Source organism: Fundulus heteroclitus, chromosome 14 (genome assembly GCF_011125445.2).
Source record: "Fundulus heteroclitus isolate FHET01 chromosome 14, MU-UCD_Fhet_4.1, whole genome shotgun sequence".
In the NCBI taxonomy this organism is placed as follows: Eukaryota; Metazoa; Chordata; class Actinopteri; order Cyprinodontiformes; family Fundulidae; genus Fundulus; species Fundulus heteroclitus.
This window is the reverse complement of record NC_046374.1, coordinates 18,614,844-18,633,641: the sequence shown is the minus strand read 5'-3', so window position 1 is coordinate 18,633,641 and position 18,798 is coordinate 18,614,844. Positions and strand designations below refer to the sequence as shown.

The window sequence follows — 18,798 nt, the reverse complement described above, 5'->3', positions numbered from 1 at the left end:
GGCACGATTTCTCACTCTAGAAAACATGTCACCGCTGCTCTAAAGTCAAGTGGTGACGTGTTCTCTGGAGTGACACATCATTCAATAGCTAGGAAAATTTCAAGACAGGATTTTTTGCATAGGTGGCATCCTATCATGGTACAATGTAGGAAATTCAAAGAAATGCTGGGAGAAATCCTTTCTTTCACAAATATTTGTAGAAGCAGTCTGAATGCGTAGCTGCTTGATCTTATAATATGCGTGTGGAAACGGGAAATGATTTGAAGCGGTGAACCAATCTATATTAATAAAAGTGTACATATGTAAATCTGTCTACATAAAATCAGTGTATGCAGCTTTTCCGTTACGTTTTTTTTTTGTTGCATAAACTGATAAAATATGCAAAGGAGAGCAGAATTGCAATAGAGTTTGAGTCAAATAAATTCTTAATGAGATCTTGATCAACACTAAACCTTAGACAAGATAAAAGTCTCATAAACAAATGAAATAAACAGAGGATCCATATTTTTTAACACATCACATCATATCCTGTTATATACAATAAATAAAGTTTTATGTTACAACCCGAAGGAAATCTAGGTCTACTTTTCCAAAAGCGACAAGTAATGATGTCTCCAAGTTTCAGATCGAGTATGTACAGATGTCTGACTCTTTTGGTATAGAGACAATATTTCTTCTGCCACTTTGGATAGGCTCCAAACCCCATCAGCCTCTTTAGGTTAGAGCAGGAATATCTCATTGCCTAGTATGAGATAAGTGACAGTCAACGTTGCCATTTATTCCACATGCTGTGTAGAAGATGAAAACACATTTGAACCCATCTGCATATTTTATTAATGACTAAAGTTTTGTTCATACATTGTTTCAAGGAGCAAAAATGTTGTAATTCAAACCAATTGAGTGGCCTAAAAGTCAAAACAAAAGTCAAATGTTTCTAAAATATCTGTATCAGTTTGTTTATCTTGAAAAAGAGAGTTACACTCCCCATTCAAAAACAGTTATATACGTGTTTACCTGATGTATAACCTAAAGGAACAACGATACAGGAAGTTGCAGTCGGTAAAAGTCTTGAACCTTACAGTTTTGGCCCAATCTTGTCCCTCAATTTTACCTGGCCAACAAAAAGGGAAGAAAAACAAACAAACAGCACATTTCTCTTCTTACTCTAGTAAGCTTCATTCAAGAGAAGGAAAGGAGAGACATGGCAATTAAGCATTTCTGCCGGTAGACTGCTATGTGGCAGCGTAGGTGGAGTTCACTCTGGGTGACGCTGCAAACATCAACAATGGCTACAGGTAACAGCTCCGCGGTGTGCAACGGGTCAAAGGTGATGTGGCAGGGGAAAAAAATTACAGTGGTTTGTAAGCTGAAATTTGGAGCAATCAGCCTTCCATTTAGATAGCTTTAACAACGATTAGTAAGACATGAGTAAATCGCAATGTTGAATACATTTCTGTGAAGAAAACTAGGGAAGCGACTACAAAAAAGGCCATGTTCTCTTGTTTTAAGAGTTTCTTGGATGTAGAGAGGGAAACATCCGCCCTAGTACCATTCGGTGGCTCATTCTAGCTTCAACATCACAAAATCTGCCCCAGGTTAAAATTTCCTTAAAATTACAAAGAAGGAATGCTTATAAATGTGGCTAAAAGACTGATTTCAATGTCTTCATTTTGGCTAAATCTGTACAGGATGTATGGCTGAAATGGTCTAATTAGTGATGTACTATTCTGGTCAAAATGCAGACAATATGTCCAGCCTTAAAAAGCCATAAAAAAACAGTTCATGGATATTCTGTGTGGTGAAGGAACCATGTGATTGTGTATAAAGACTCTTTTTTTCAAACTAACCACACTTAGTGGTTGGTTTCCATTTTCAGACCTTATAAAAGTGACACTGGCCGTGTTTTCTCTAGTCAAGGACAACACAGGGCATCAGTTGGACAGACTGTGTAAGGAGTCTCCAGATATGAAAGGGGAAATATATCCTTGAAGTGTGTTTTCTGAAGTGTGAGTTTAATCTAGAGTGTCAACGAGAGTTTAAGACCGTCACAGAAAACCACAGTTTAACTTTTGCTAGAGCTTTGTTGGTTCTTGTTTGACTGTGGGTTTGAGTAGGTGAGATATTCTGTTCTCGCTGACCATTGTAATTAATTTCATTTCCATCCATCCATCCATCCATCCATCCATCCATCCATCCATCCATCCATCGTCTGCGGAAACCCAGACATCCTCCTATGGGACACGCATTGAAAACCTCCAAAATGAGGTGTCACAGACCCATTAAGATAGGGTGTAGCCTGTATCTTGTTCTCTCAGAGCAGACTAAAACCGTGCTCACTTTAGGAAACCACAGTTGAAAGTCAACTACTCTTGGTCGGTGAAGATTCTCAGTCATCCAGGTCATGGTTATTCCAAAAAAGTAAAAAAAAACAAAAACAACTTGGTCTATAGACTATAGTTCTCAACCAGGAACCAGGAACCTTTTTAAACCCGTTTGTCTAACAACACCAGCCTTTCACTCTCCTCCCGTATATCCAACTACTTAATATTTTCACACCTTAAAAAACAAGAAAGATGAAGGCAAACATTAGAGCTGTATGTGCATAGCTGCTATTTATCATGCAGAACAACAATAAACTAAAACCTAAAAACCTCAGCATTCTTAGTGCACAGATATTTTTTGTGTTTAGAGTAAGGCAGATTTCTGTCCACAGAATGGTGTAGATTTAGAGTGCATATTTTTACACAATATATTTATTTACGAAGGAACACAAAAAAAACTGTAAAGCTTTTTTTTTATTATTATTATTCTGCCAATGAAGCCTACATAGAAGAGGAGTTTAATAAGAAGGTGTGGAGCAAGTTATCTCAAAATAATCATTTCACTTTTGCTCCTCAAAGGTGTAAAAATGGTTCTTAATGCTAAAATGTGTTGGGAAATCTAATTCAACGTAACTTGAGGTGATAATTAGAATTCCCACATTAAAAGTGAAAATAAGAAGCGAGCCAATGATCAGATGCCTCGACAGAGCAACTGAGAAACCTCCGTTGTCACGACGCTTCTATAAATTAAAGCCTCCGTTTCAAAGAATGAGGTCTAAAAGGTTTTCCACAAATAATTACATAAATGCATATGAATAACAGTTAGAGATCTTCCAAAATGTGGAGCAATCGATTCAATAAATCCTCATGGGTTTGACCAATACTGAATTTTATCCTTAACCATTACATTTTTGTTATGCATTATTATTAGGAACACTTCACAATGTTTTGTGTTAGATGTTATGTTAGTTTAAGCTTCTTTTTTTTGTTAAAATAAAGATTAATGTAATAATTTTTTCATCTAAGAAATAGGCGAAAAGAAAATATAATAATGAAGTCGATAAAATTTAAGTTTTTCCACAGAGGCGACTAAATGCAACGGCCGTTTCAAACAGGTTAAACATAAAAGAACAAAGAAAAAAAAATCACCTTTTCACTCGTAACATTTCAAATGGATGTGTGGCTGTCTATAAGCAACACACAAAAAAAGGTTGGAGAGAACATCAACACTTTCTCCATAGATCCTGCATGGAGCAAATATGAATGAGATCAGTGGAAGTAAGCAGGTAAAGAGCATGGGTTACTCTTCAACCACCATGCGGTATGTAGACCTCTTCTGGCCGTACCCATTCAAAAAAGAAGAATAGTTCTTTTGAGAACAGGAGCAGAAATGAATACATACAGTCATGGTCAAAACATGTTGGCATCCGTGAATTTATTTTACAGAAAATGTAGTGTTATACACACTCATTTCTTTTGTGTGCATTGGATCAACACCAAAAAGCAAAGGGGGAGAAAGGACAACTGACATAACTCCCTGAAAAACTCCAAAGACTTTGTTGCACAACCCGTGAATAAAGCTGAAAACGGCTGTTATAACCATCAACAGGCTTCACTGCAAAAACGGAACTAAAAAATAAGTCAACTTTTCTTGAAATGAGTGCATTTGTCCTTGATTTGAGCAGGTAAATAAGATTGTCTGCCAATGGAATGAGTATTTTGACCCCTAAAATAAGATAATTAGATATATTGCACCAGAAATAATTTGCTAGCGATGACTTGTTCCTATTTTAAGTGCAAAAATCTCTTTCCACTGGCAAACCATCTTCTTTACGTGTTCAAACCAAGGACAAATCCACTCATTTCAAGAAAATTTGACTTATTTTTAGTTTCGTTTTTGCAGGCTTCTTACAGCTGGACCACTCCTCTATTGTAACCTGCTCCGGGACGCTCACATATGAAGGGTGCCTTCATGAAACAGACATTTTAAGATCTCTCCACAGGTGTTCAGATCCAGGATCATTTCCAGCAACTTCATTAGTCTCCAGCACTTTGTTTCCATCCATTTCTGGGTGCTTTTTCAAGCATGTTTGAAGTATGTTGTATGTTTCAAGTATCATTGTCCTGCTGTATGACCTAGGACCCAAACCCAGCTTTCTGACACTGGACCCTGCATTGCGACCCAAAATCCTTTAGTAATCTTCAGATTTCATGATATTTTGCACACAGTTAAGGCACCTAATACCAAAGACAGCAAAACAACCCCAAACACTCTTTGAACTTCCACCATACTTGACTGTAGGTGAGGTGTTCTTTTATTTGTAAGCCTCATTCTGTTTTTGGTAAACAGCAGAATGATGCGCTATGTTCTTCGTTCCCTCTGTCCACATGATGTTTTCCTAGAAAGCTTTTTCGCTTCCTCATGTACCTTTCGGCAAACCGCAGCCTAGCTTTTTATTTTATTTCTGTTTCAGCAGCGGGGTCCTCCTGGGTCTCCTGCCACAGTTTTTCATTTCATTCAAACGTTGATGGATCGTTCACGCTGACACTGATCCACTCGGAGCCTTGAGGGAAGCTTGAATTTCTTTGGCTGCTCATCCACCATCTGGGCTGTCCTGCGTTGTAACCTCTCAGCAATTTTTTTCTCGTCCGTCCGCGTCCGGGGAGATCCTCTAGTGCCACGGGTGTTAAGACTTCTTGATTATGTTGCACACCATGGACAAAGGAACGTTTGGAGATTGTCGGTATATTTCCACGATTATGGTTCTCAAGTCCTCAAACACTTCTCTCCTCTTTCTGTTCTTTGGGCTTAGTGTGGCACACGGACCAGCAATGCAAGGAGTGAGTCAACTTTTTTTATTTTGTCTGGTGTGATCTTTACAAGGCCCACACCTGTTACTTGTCACAGGTGAGTTTAAATGAGCGTTGCACGCTTGAAACAAGGTTATTTACCCACATTTTTGAAAACGCTGACAATAATTTTGTTTGCCCAACTTTTAAGAGTTTTGCATGAAATTATTTCAAATTGGACTTCTGCTTGTTGCTGTTGTTCCAATAAACACAAAGGAAATAAATATGTACATAACAAAAGATACATAGCTGCAATCATTTTCTGGCATAAATGTTTCATTTTCTGGAAGAAGAAAAAAAAAACTGAGGAGTGCCAACACTTTTGGCTATGACTACACTTGAATGCTGAAATTTCTTTTTCCCCAACCAGGATTAATTTTGTACTCCGGGTGGCGAATTACAAGCAGACTGGGCTCACCACAGAGCGCTAATAAATCCCTCGGCATGGTCCATGAAGTGTCCAAACTCCTGCTTTCAGGCATGATTTCCTCCTTCCTGTACAAATCTTCAGCTAACTCTTGACCTTAAGGACTCACTTTTAAGCTGGAGAATTTACTATCAGTACTTTCTTTTGGCCGCTCTCTCTGGTAGACCTTTTAGCCACTGGGCACCAATGTCCACATGTACCATCATGAGTGGATCTGTTATACATTGTGCTTGGTTTTGTTACCTTACCTTTGCTAAATATTTCTTCATTTCACACAAGGAACATGGAAATAACTATGATGAACTACATTCTTCAACACATTGGAAAAGCAAAAGTTGTAAATATGATACGGAGGCTCGTTCTTATACCACATTAAACACAACTCTCAGTAAATACTTCTTCCTCATGCTGTGTCAAACCTCCAGTTTAGATATTTGCATGCAAGCTGGATTTCACCAAATGATGGCATGCGGAAAGAAAACGCGCACTTTTTACATCAGTTTAAGCCAAATTTATGGAGTGTCTTTGACAAATCTTCAATGCAAAGCTCCACATCTGCTACGACTGCATCTGAGCAGTCTGTCTGTAAATTGCCTGATGATTGATTCTGTGCATAATGCCTTTGATCCACAGCTAAGAAGAGTCTCTCTGCAGTCTGCGCTGCTCTTAAAGTTACCGCTACTAGTTTGTTTTCCACCAACACCGGTTCCTCTGTCTGTTTAGCAGCTCGTTTGCACTTGCCAGAAAGACACTGACTGCAGTAGTGTGTTGCCACAGCTGTTTATCCAGCTTATATTGTCAGCAATGGATGCAATAGCTGCAATGATGCGACTCATAATATTGCCCAAACGCTGAAGCTTTTCTACACCAGTAATTTATCAACAGCCAACGCCAAGAGGTCTTTCTGATCTCTTGCTCCTCTAAAATGGTATTGACTTCAAGGATTACCTATAAAAGACGGATCAGACTAGTCTCTCCCGGGATGTTTTGGTGAATTCCTCTATGGCATTATAAAAAGGAACAGTGGCAAGTTTGAAGTATTTGTTTTTAATATATGGGTCTTAATTAGGGCTGGGCAAGTTAACGCGTTAATTTCGCGTTAACTCATTAGACTATTAACGGCGATATTTTCTTTAACGCGCGTTAACGCATGTTGGTCACATGCTTTTATTTTGTGAAGGTCTGTTGCTGCAGTGTAGGGGTTTGAATCAGAACAGTAGGTGGCGATAATGCGCCAATAACCTCGCTGTCAGCCCAGCCTCAGATTCAAAGAGGAAGAAAGGTGCTGGCCGGAAAAAAACACAGCTGACATACGGAAGGCGGTGTTTCCCGCAGGTACCGCGAGCGAGCTTAAGCGAGGCGAGGCGGTGAGTTGGCGGCCGGAACAAGTTTTGTGCGGAGCGGAGCGGAGCGGGGGGGGTCTGCATCGACGCCGTCGGTGAAGTCGCTTCTCGTTTCAAAGTATCCATGTGTTTTTGCCTGTTTTCCCCCTGCCATTCACTATATGCGCGCGAGAAAGCAACAACAAAAAACCGCGTGTCAACGTCAAATAAACGCAAGCATATCGAGTTAGCAAGCATTTCAGTTTAAAGTTCTTCCAGCATGGAATATGACAGAAACAAGTTAGTTGGAACCACTGCCAAGTTAAACTTTGGTATTGAACATAAAATGGTAATGCTGCTCCCTGCTGTTACCTCAGAAATTGCCTGTTTTTGGTAGATTTTTTCCCCATAAAGAGAATTCCCTGTCAGTGGCAATAAGCTTTAATTTATTATTATTGCTATTTTTTGTTTTACATGTTTAAGTTGAGCTTTACACTAAATATGTGTTACTGATAAGTGCTACAAATGTTACAACACTTTTGTTCATATGGCAGCAGAACATTAAAATAAAAGTGCTCTTTACACTACTTTTGAATTCATTCTTGGAGTTTGTAAATACAATGCGATTAATCGCGATTAATCGCGATTAATCAGTGCGATTAATCGCGATTAAATATTTTAATCGTTGCCCAGCCCTAGTCTTAATATATTAGCGGTAATACTGCATCAATGTAGGCAGACCTGTGTTCAAACTTGTAGGCATCCCAAGTTATTGTCTTTTTTTTGTTGTTGTTGAAGTTAAGCTGAAATTCCCTTCAACAATTTTGATTTTCTTTTTTCATAATAACAACAAAATTAGTTTGTTTCGCTGACAGAGAAAGGTTTCTTCCATGCAGACATCTCAACAAAGTTAAACTAAGGCACTCATTTTCAGGTTGTAACGGCAGGAGCTTTAATATCAACAGTTGAAAAAGCCTGTTATGGAAGCCAGGACGACAGTTTATGTTTTCTCAAAATGTATTTTTGCATCTTGGTGTCTGCTCTCAGGGTGAAACGTCATAGGACTCCAAGACATGTTGGCAGTTCTAAATTATTTCCTGTACAGTAGATTGGCAGACGCCAAATATTTCTGAGACCTATTTAAATCCCTTACACCACTTTCTTTCTGAAAAACTCAGAGCTCTTTTAGTCTCACCGTGGTCTTCACTCTCACTTCAATAGTCAGGAGCACACCGGGCTAAATGTCTGAGGTAAACAGGGCAAGCCTACTTTAAAATGTGGAGGAACAATTTACTAATCATGAGCGCCTGATGTGATGCAACTGTGTGTCTTTTGTGGTCTGATTAATTTAACACCAAAACTGATAGTTTTTAAAATATATTTTACAGAAAAATAGTAAAAAATATTATCTTCAGTTCTGAAGGTTTATGTTACTTGATATTCTTTACTGTTAGAATTGATATTTAAATATCCATATGTCAAGATACGTTAGTAAAGAAACATTCCTAAAAACACCAGGTGTTGTAGGGTGTCCTATTGTTTTCACTTAACTGTACCCTGCCTTACTGCACACTGTTTGCTACCTTAGAGCAGCATGAGTAGGAAGGTTTTTTTTTTTATTTCACATCCCTTTTTCTGTGAAAGTTGTTTTCTGTTCAAAAGAAACCTCACATTTGGCATTTCTTTTCTTTCTTTCTTTGCTGTTTTACCTTACCTGTGGTAACCCAAAAGCCAAGATATGTGGCAAACCACCCTTTTGTTGCACTGAAACGTCCCAAAAAAAAAAACTGGATTCTTATCCTCACTGGCTGAATAAAACAAAAGGCTGTCATTTGATTTTATGCAGCAGCAGCAGAGACATAAAATGACAGTTCATAGGGGTGGACATATTAATACCCTGACGACGACGACTCATACATTTGAGTAAAACTGTGTTTTCTACAACTCCATTTACATTCTCTGACATTTTAAAAGTGAGCTCTTTTCCACTGGAGCACTCAGAGTCGTCTTGTTTTCTGTTTTTCTGTGTTGCACATTTCACTGACACAGCTACCTTTCTTTTAGGCGGATGAACTCAGACGCGTCTCCTCTCTTCTAAATATCACCGTCAATTATTTGTGTTTGGCGAGGTCGATCAGTGAGAGAAGTCCATTATATTAATCTGCTCCATTTTTTCTCCCAAACTATTGTCTCTGTGTCCAAATTCATGTTAACTGGGTCAAACGCACTAAGGTTAAAGGCTCAGGGGAACAAGGTTTGTAGAACAGAACCATTACGGCCAATTAACTCTGTGTTGCTTTCAACATTGGAACACTGACGATTGAATGATATTCACATTTTGCCAGTAAGTCCTGGCATTAGTTACATTGTATGAGGGTAGATTATAGCATCTAATTTAAATGCTAATTGTGTATTTATTATAACTAAATAAGCACCCTACTTTGCAAAGATTTTGTAATTAAAAATAACTTTTTGTTTGTTCTAATATTATAAAGTATTAAGCAAGTGAGTCTTTAAACCTGCATGTTACTGGTTTAAACACTGGTTGTGTTATATATATATACTACAGTAAATGCAGCATATGATTAAGCCTTCAGCACACGTGTCATCATATGTTGAGGATAGGGCGATTTCTTTCCAACGAACCATTTTGTAACGTCTCATTTTTAAGCATCAGCTGAAAGAAAAATATTAAGAAAACAATAGCACTTTCACTGGCGTTCCTATAGTTGCCGAAATGGATCACATTAGACTTGATTCGATAAAATAAACTCAGCTGATCTCTCTGGGAGGTCTACGTTGCCACAGCAGGAGCCACAAATGAGAAGCAGCGTGAAAATAAATATGAGATAAACATCGTTTTGCAGAGGGATGATAATTTTCATACACCAAGACACTTTGTACTCTTTCTCCTGTGGGGCTAGATTGACTTTCTTTTCTCCAAATATGATTTTGCTGTCACGTTTTTCAAATAACGTTGCGGTTGCAAATAATTATGCAGTTCAAATTTACATTTTATTTTTATTTTTTTGCCTCTTGATGCTGTTGGTGGCTGTAACTATCTTTTGGAGATGTTAGCAAATATTCTAAAAGGAAGGTTTCAAGGGTATCTGCAAAAAGTCATCTATACACTTATATTCAATAAGTTAGAAAATTGTTGATATTGTAATTTATCTCACTAACAAAACTCACTATATACACAAAGATATTTTCAAGCTTTATTCTATGTTCCTTTTGATGATTAGAGCTTTCAGCAAACAACAACCAATAATTTCGAGCTCTGAAAATGTTTATATCACAAAAGACCAATAAAAAAATGGAACCATTATCTCTTGCTCTCCATTTAAATTGTTACTTTTTCAAATATATATTATTTTGGGGGGATTTTTGTAGCACTTGTGGCCCTTTTATATTGAAAGTAGGCTGACAGGAAAGGGGGGCTGAGAGAGGGGTAGACTACCCAGAATATATAGGGTTCATTTATAACATAAAACAATGGTTTCTAACAACTAGACTGTTTCAACATTGCCACACTTTTTTAACGATTTAATATTAACAACAATATGAATGGCTTTTAGCCCAACTTGTACCTGCAGTCAACTTTTAACTAGCTATGACCCTCATATGGCAAAAATTATACCACGGCATTAATATTAAAGATAAACTTCAGTTTTTTTTAGGAGTACATTAATATAATTTATCATACTACTGACCAAGGGAATAGACCAAACAGCAGCTTGTGCTGTCGCCACACTTGTATGTATTTTCTGGACAAGACAAACCAAGACTTTTCTTGCGCCTCCTGCAGTACCTACATGCAGCCCTAGGTGGCAGGCTCTGGTATTTGAGAAGCACAGGTCAAAGTAGATCCCTGAGGTCATCGTCCCAGATCTTGTTGAACGTTAAATAAATAGTGGGGTGACTGGGCCTGCTCAGTGGCGCCACCAAGACTCTGAATCTCCTCTTAATCACTAAATCACTTAAAACCAAGCTTTAGGCCTTTTTAATTTAGAAAGGCTTGTAAAACTCAGTAGCACTATGGCATTTTATTTCAGGTTCCTAATTTTCCATTCTTCCTTTTCTCTTTTATCAGTTTCAGCTCTTTTGGCTGATATTATTGTAAAGCACTTTGGCTGTCTGGTTGGCGGTTATAAAGTTTGATATGAATGAAATAAAATGGAAAAAAATAAATAAACTTTTCTAACAGAAATAAATCCCAGAGTTTGGAGGAAAAGTGGAGAGGAACACAATCCAAACTGCTGGAGGTCTACTGTGAAGTTTCCAGTCAGTGGTGATTTACAGAGCCATGGGTTTGGTATCAAGTCTGAAGTCAGCGTTGCTGTCTGACAGGAAATTTTAGAAACATTTCCCTCTGCTGACACATGGAGATGCTCATTTCAAGAGGCTGATATTGAGGCCCGATTTTTAATGGGGGAGGAGGGGAGGCCACACAGGGTCAAGGCTGTCAAGGGGTGGGGGTAGGGTTGTTTCTTAAACAATTCCCCTAACACCCTTTTATAAGGGAGTGGATCTGAATGGAGGGAGGCCTTGGTTTGATAAATGTCAAAGGTCCAATTAGGAAAACGACCCACTTCCCCATCCCCAGTACCCTATGAAACAAAGTACTACATGATTTCTTAACTGTACCCCTCTTTCCCTTTAGGTGAGCGAAAATAAATTGAAAAAATTCTCATACCCAAGACCATTAAGTCGCATTTAATGCAAAATAAATTTTTCCGTCTTCAGTCCAAACTTCAACTGTTATATATTCCAAGTCAATAGGCCTACGTGTGAATACCTGTCCAGACTTATGCTGGTTTATGATAAGTTCTCACACTTTGATTCTAGCCTAAATCCTCTTTCATGGTTACATCTTAGACATACCAGTATAACTCGTTCTACTGTTTCTAAAAAGTATAATGAAGTATAGTTATAATCAGGTCGGTGCTTTTTTAATCCTATAAAACAATCTTACTCTTCTGCCACCTCTCACGTTTTCTGCAATTCTTTATTCAGTTTTTGATTGACACTTTGTTTATTCTCAAATGCACTGTTATGTACAGTAAAGGTGTTTCTCTAGTTGCTTGGATTGCACCATTTGTGTTGCACAGCACCGACTACTGTACAGGAGTGACCTGGTATTGTGACATGTCAATCATCTGGAGGGGGGGCACCTGGGGTGGGGGATAAGATTTTAAGGGGGTCCTTTTAGCTCTATTTAGTTAATTATGTTGATTAATTAAGATCATTTCAAGATCCTATTCTTAGGCTGTCTTGACCAACTGTTAGTCTTAGGCTTAGTGGTCAGGAATCAATATTATTCAGTTTTGGTTTATGTTGGTTTGGATTTAATTACAAGGTATCACAATTCTGAGCTCGATTAGTTAGGGGTGTAGGGTATACGCACATGTATCCATACCAAACATGTCCTGTACGGCCATGTCTGTTCTGTATGAACATGTACAGAATGAATACAGCCTTGTTTTTAACCTGAACACAAGCACTAAGTATGTAATGCTACGTCCTGTGGCGCAACTTTAAGAAGTGACACCAAAACAAAACATCGATGATTCCCAGCTATCACTAAACTATTTGGGAACAAATATTAATGTGGACCAAACCAAAGCTTTACATCAGCATATGCTGGTTTAATTTATAATCTCTGCTGCTCACAACAAACTCAATAAGTGTTTACAGCATGCTAATGTTGCACAGGTTCTGATTTGATCGGGAATCAGTTACACCATCTCTCAGATGCTAATGTCCATTTGTACACAGTTTAGCTATTTTGTACAATCATGCATATTGCATCTTTTCTTTACAAAATTGTGTAAATCGGCTGCCGTATTTCCTCTGCTTAACTTAAATAATGCATTTTTATCTGAATGTGCCGTATCATCAACACTGTGCAATATTTTCTTTTTATTTGTTTGCTTTTCTGATAAGTTCATTCTCTGTTCCTTTAACTTTGGATTAGCTTGTTATTCATTACTGATTTAGTGTGAAACTCTGTGTGCTTTTTGCCACTGTGAAGCCTGAATTTCTCTATTGTGGGACAATAAAGATAAAAATAAGGTATATAGCTAGCTCCGCAGGTAATTACACTGGAGCAATGTAAACCTAAATACAAAACTCACATACACGGTAGAAAAATCAATCGGTTGTCCAAACGGCTACCTGTAACATCCACTCAGCCCAAACTCAGCGTATTGTATGAAATGCAAATCAGAGGAATTTCCTGAGAGGGTTTTTTTCCCTAACAGCTGCCTCATTCAGGAGAGGAATATCTAAACTCCGAAGTCCAAAGTGATTTAAACCCGTTTTATTCTCTAATATGGCACAGTCTTATTTTAAAATTTCTAAACATTAATATTGACCATTTTCAAGTGGTTATAATCCAATAATCTAGTTATCAGGTATTGGCTTTGCAGGCTTACACTACTTTATTAATTGAAAAAAAAAAACAACAAAGAAAAAAAAAACAAAAAACAAATCTCCAGGCCATTCTATAACTTCACTTTTTAAAACAATACAATTCTAGAATGTTTTGTTATTTTTCTGGATTGCAGCACATATAAAGGTACCAAACAAGTCCCAAACAGTGATTTCTGTAGACACGTGAAATTAGTTTTTTTAACCTTAAGTCTTGGTGATTATAAGAGCTCGACTGCAGAGGGACGAGTCAAAGTTTGGCAACTCCAACAATGGTGACAATAAGATTTTGTCCAGCACAGATTAACTGACAGCCAGCTCACAGTCCGACAGGGTAAAAACGACATTTTTCACTTCTTCAGATGCCCACCCCTGCTGCGGACTGGGCTGAGCCTCTTGTGGGTTCAGCTGCTTACAGTAAGCGAACAGCATCCTGACAGACAAGAGCTGGACTGAATCATAATTGTGAGAGGGAGGCAGTGATTCAGGAGGAAAACAGGCTGTCTGTGCTCCACAGCAGGGTTTCTGGGAAACATTAAGAGGGCCGCTATTTCCAAGCCCGATCGCCGTCTCTTCTTTGAGCTGTGTTTTTGTTCCCAGAACAAAGGGAAACATCATTACTCAATATCTCCAAAAAGTCCCTCTAACTTACCCACCAACTTAATTTTTCTATTTCCTTTCAAGGGAAGGCAGTGCTGTTCATTTGCATGCTTTGTGATGTAAAACAAAAGCTGTCTGAATTATGTAGTTGAAGCAAAAAGTACAACTATTATCATTCTCTGAAATTCTGACATTCCTAAAGCAAACTTTCTGTCTTTTTGAAAAGCCATCGGTGAAACGAGAAGGAAACAACCTACATTATTATTACCAGCTGCCTCATGCCCAATTATTTGAACAACATGTTCGTCCTCTTGGTAATTGGTGTGAAAGAACGGGCTTCAGTTGTAAATAAGAAACTGTTCTTAATCTGTCCTATCAGGTTAAAGGAAGGTTAAACAAGCTAAAGAATAAAAGTGGTTTAATTTGTGCACATTTCCATACTCGTCTGTAACAGTTTACAGACCTTGCTATAACCTCTTGGTGTTGCGTTTTTGTCTCTCAGTCAGCACAAGCAGCTTTAAATATTCCTCCCTTTGATGAAGAATAGTAGTTGCAAGGCCAAAGCTAAGTTACTAGAACAAGGAAGAAAACACTTTGGTGAGCCTGTATCTGTGTTCAGAAATACCATCAAAGGAAGCAGAGGAGGGTGCTGATGAAGTGGTGGTATCCGGACTATTTTTTTTAAGGCTTGGAAACAAACAGGGTCCCATCAAAATGGGTCGCATTTTGTAATAAATATCCATACTTTAGTTACATTTAGCCAGACATGTACCTGTAAAAACAGACATGCTTCCAGACCCTACCACGCTGCTTTTGTCCTACATGGTGAGCCTCCTACTTGCCATTTAAAACCCTAGAAATGGAGATGTTCACGACAGGCTAATGTCCGGTGCAAAGCTGGGCCGTCGCAGACGAAAGACGAGGGCTATAGGAAAATCATGGAGAATTCTTTGGCCGTGGCTCTAAATCTGCGGTATAACGTGTCACCGTGAAACAGGTTCAAGGATGGCCGTTTTTAGCGTCACGCGACCAAAAGATAAGCGGCGATTAATATCTGACAGTGTCAGATATTTAGATTGAATATTTCACAGCTGCTACAACCTGCATCTACTAATCAGAGCTGTTACGATACGAGAGGCTCCACAGGCTCTGAATGGTGCTGACCCGTAAATTAAAAAAAAAAAAAAGGATAAACCTCCCCTGTTGGCAAACAAGGAGCCTTGACCAGGGCTGTCAACAGGTGCATCTTTATCAACTGTGTGCGGATTGCACACCGCTAACAAACCTGTGACAACTTCCATTGTTGTTCTCTTATTGTGCCTATGGCAAGTTGTCATGGTATTAAGTAACTAAATATATCATGAAATGAATAAATGGAAAATTAAATGAGGAAATGTAGAATGAAATTAATAAATGCACTATTAAATGTCCCATTAAAGAATTAGGGAGTTTGTCCTGTAACTGGTGGGTTGCCGGTTCGATCCCCTGCTCCGACTGTCTGAGTCGTTGTGTCCTTGGGCAAGACACTTCACCTGCATTGCCTGCTGGCGGTGGTCAGAGGGCCCGGTGGCGCCGGTGTATGGCAGCCTTGCCTCTGTCAGTCTGCCCCAGGGCAGCTGTGGGTACAGCGTAGCTCACCACCGTCGGGTTGTGAATGGGTGAATGACTGACTGTAGTGTCGGACTGGATAAATACAAGTACAAACCATTTACCATGAAATAAATATATGTGCCATGAAATAATGAAATGAAAAATAAAATAATGAAATAAATAAATCTACCATTAAATGTTCCGTTTAATAATTAAAGGAACAATTTCTTTATTTAATACATCGTTGAACGATTAAATGTAACAATAAATTATGAAATGTAAAATAAAATATTTAAACGTGCCAATAAATAATGATATATGCCTTTTAAATTCTGACAATACATAATTAAATGTCATTTTTGTTGAATACAATTATTTAAATAGACAGTTAATTATTTTACTCTGGATTTATTTCATAGCATTGTGCAGCAGACTCATCATGAAATTATTGAAATTGTCATCTTCACCCATCAAACTCATTGGGCGGGATTAGGGAGACCCTGACGCCTGATTGGCTGCTTCAGACTGAGCAAGAAAAGACAACTTCTTCCTGGTTGAATATTGACTCCAAGGTCAATATTTCTGCTGTAAAATGCAGAAATAACTTCAATAACATGTTGCAACTTGTTTACCACACGCTGGTTGAACAACTCGGTTGAGCAACTCCAACACGTTATTAGTTCATGGTACATTTATTTATTTAATAGTCTGTTTAGGTTTATATATTTATTCATTTAATATTGTCCCCTTTAACCCTCCATAGTAGCCCAGACCAACTCTAAAGAGGCTGAACTGGGACCTTTTGCTGAACTTATTATTTAAAAAATTGTAATCATTTATTAACACACATTGACGTTTGGTCAAACAGATTCATCCAAACAGATCTTCAATTTATTACTGAACTATGTTTTGTTAAACTTATTCAATTGAGGTTTTGTTTCTGTTTGATTTTGGATAGAAGAGTAGAGCATGCGGCTGAACAGCTGATATTCTGTTGATATGAATGCAGACGGTGCTGTAGATGGATGGCATTTGCTGATGTGGTGCACGCCGATGAAGTTGCTCACTGTCGTAGGAAACATTTCAACCCAGAAGTAAACAGTGATTGTACGATGTGCAAACACATCAAACTTGACGTCGTACCAGAAAGTACCTAAAAGCTAAAATCCCAGTGTAAGAAGGCCATTAAGTGACAGAACACGCCCCTGCTGGACAGAGCCACAAATGTAATTAAAGATAATTTACAACCTTAGGGAAATACACAGAAAGCCTGTTTGGTTTGATTAGATGCACCATATGAAGACTGTTAGTGACGCAAAAAAAGAGAAAGCTCTGAAATCAGGTGCCGTTTTGAGGGGAGTGTAAGAATCTCTCACTGAAAGCATCTCACCATGCACACAGTCACATTTTCAATCAACCAGGAATTTACAACACAATATTATACGCCGTAAAATGCAGTTCCAAGAGAGTAACCATCTTCAGCTAAAATCAGAACTAGCGCCTCAGGAAAAAGAGAAATCGGGCGTCAATATCAGCGAACAGAACATTGATCTGTGCATCTTTACGAGAAAAACGCAGCGGAGTTAATGCATCTCGCCACATAAGGCACGCACACACAGAATACTCTATTGAGGCTCATCTCCAGCTGTAGAAACGCATCTTTAACTATCAGTTTATTTAGCGGTGGGAGGAAACAGCAGCATGTGTGAGCTGCATTCCCAGTGGTTTATGACTCAGGAGAAGGAAATATACAATGTGAGAGGAAGTAGAAAGAAACTTCTGTTGCTTCCAGTTTCCTCTCTAAGTGATCATTCTATATGTACATATAGTAAAAATGGCAGCACAGATGCTATTCTTTACATATGCAGCCTGTTATACTCTGGGGAAAAAAAAATAATGGGAGCAGGAACCTTGTTATATGACGAAGCTGATTTACTTTAATATTAATCAAGGTACTACCGGTAAACAAACCTAAATTCAGGTAAGTCATGCTAAACCATCATAAACATTTTCAGCAATTCTACTCACAACTTTAGATATTTTAATAGTTCAACAGAATGAAGCAAGTATAAAAGGAAGAAACCAGATCAACAATCTTTATCTATAGTCTACTGTGGCTACTTGGAAACTGAAGATATACTTCCCAAACAGACCTCCCATGTTTTTTATATTCTCATGTTGATCATTTCTAGCCTGGATATATATGTGTGTGTGTGTGTGTATATATACACACATGTACATACATACATACATACATATTGCTGTTGCTTATTTGATGGTAATTGGATTCTAAGTTCTGCTAAGGTGAAGGATATACTGATACATTTTTCACAACCACCGTTCCTGCTGTTGCTGTCTGGTTCTGTTTTGTGTAGCCAATTTAAAATTGAATGACAGTAATAAACTATCATCACCTTTATTTTTGTTAAAAGCTTTCTAAACTGATTTTAGGACATGCTACTTATTTTGTTGATCCAAAAAACGCTGGGTTTACCGCATCAACCAAAGTGTTTTTCACCCTTTACAATGGCCTTCACCCAGAAGGTCATTGTAAAGCTTCTCAGCTCTGTCTTCGACAGTACAGACCAGAGGAATGCCTGCCTCACTGCAGACGACGGCCAAAGTAAGTAAACTTTATTTATTTTTCACATGATAAAAACAAAATGCTTCACAATCCATCTATTTGACTCTGTCTCAATCCTTAAGTCACTGTGGAACCAAACACCAAGATACGTGAACGTGTTGGATTGCTTCCTCCCCGCCATGAGGGAAGCAATCTGACTTTGACATGTTGTATATGAGTATGTTAAAAATTATTTGTTGAAAAAACAACGCTGGGATCCTGAGGCTCTCAAACCTGAGATCCTGTTCATTGAACATCTGAAACAGGATCGGGGACACTGGGCAGAGGGATGCCTTGATGTAAGCCCCCTCCTTCCTCACAATAGCAGCCGGAACAGCTGTCATGAAGTATGTTGCATAAAACACTGTAAATCCTTATAAATCCTACTTATTAACTGAATAGACTGTTATTCTCCTGTTGTTTTTTGAATATGGACTAAGCCATAAAAATATACATTTTTGACATACTTGTATTTTTTTTATTTACTTGACGTCAACAGACAACCTGAGGCTATTTATAGAGCCTGAAAGTCCAGTCACATCTGACTTTTCCGTATTTCTGCCTTGACATTAGAGAACCTTCTCAATAGATCATCTGTACAAGGCTTCCTATTTCCAAGTGTCCTTGAGCAGA

At 38.3% G+C, this 18,798-nt stretch overlaps 1 protein-coding gene across 3 annotated transcripts in view; it reads right to left on the bottom strand.

Moving 5' to 3' along the window:
- The window catches only part of LOC105936193 (glucosidase 2 subunit beta), a 222,567-nt gene that overhangs the window by 41,329 nt on the left and 162,440 nt on the right, over positions 1 to 18,798 (bottom strand). The gene's annotated exons all lie outside the window — the stretch shown is intronic.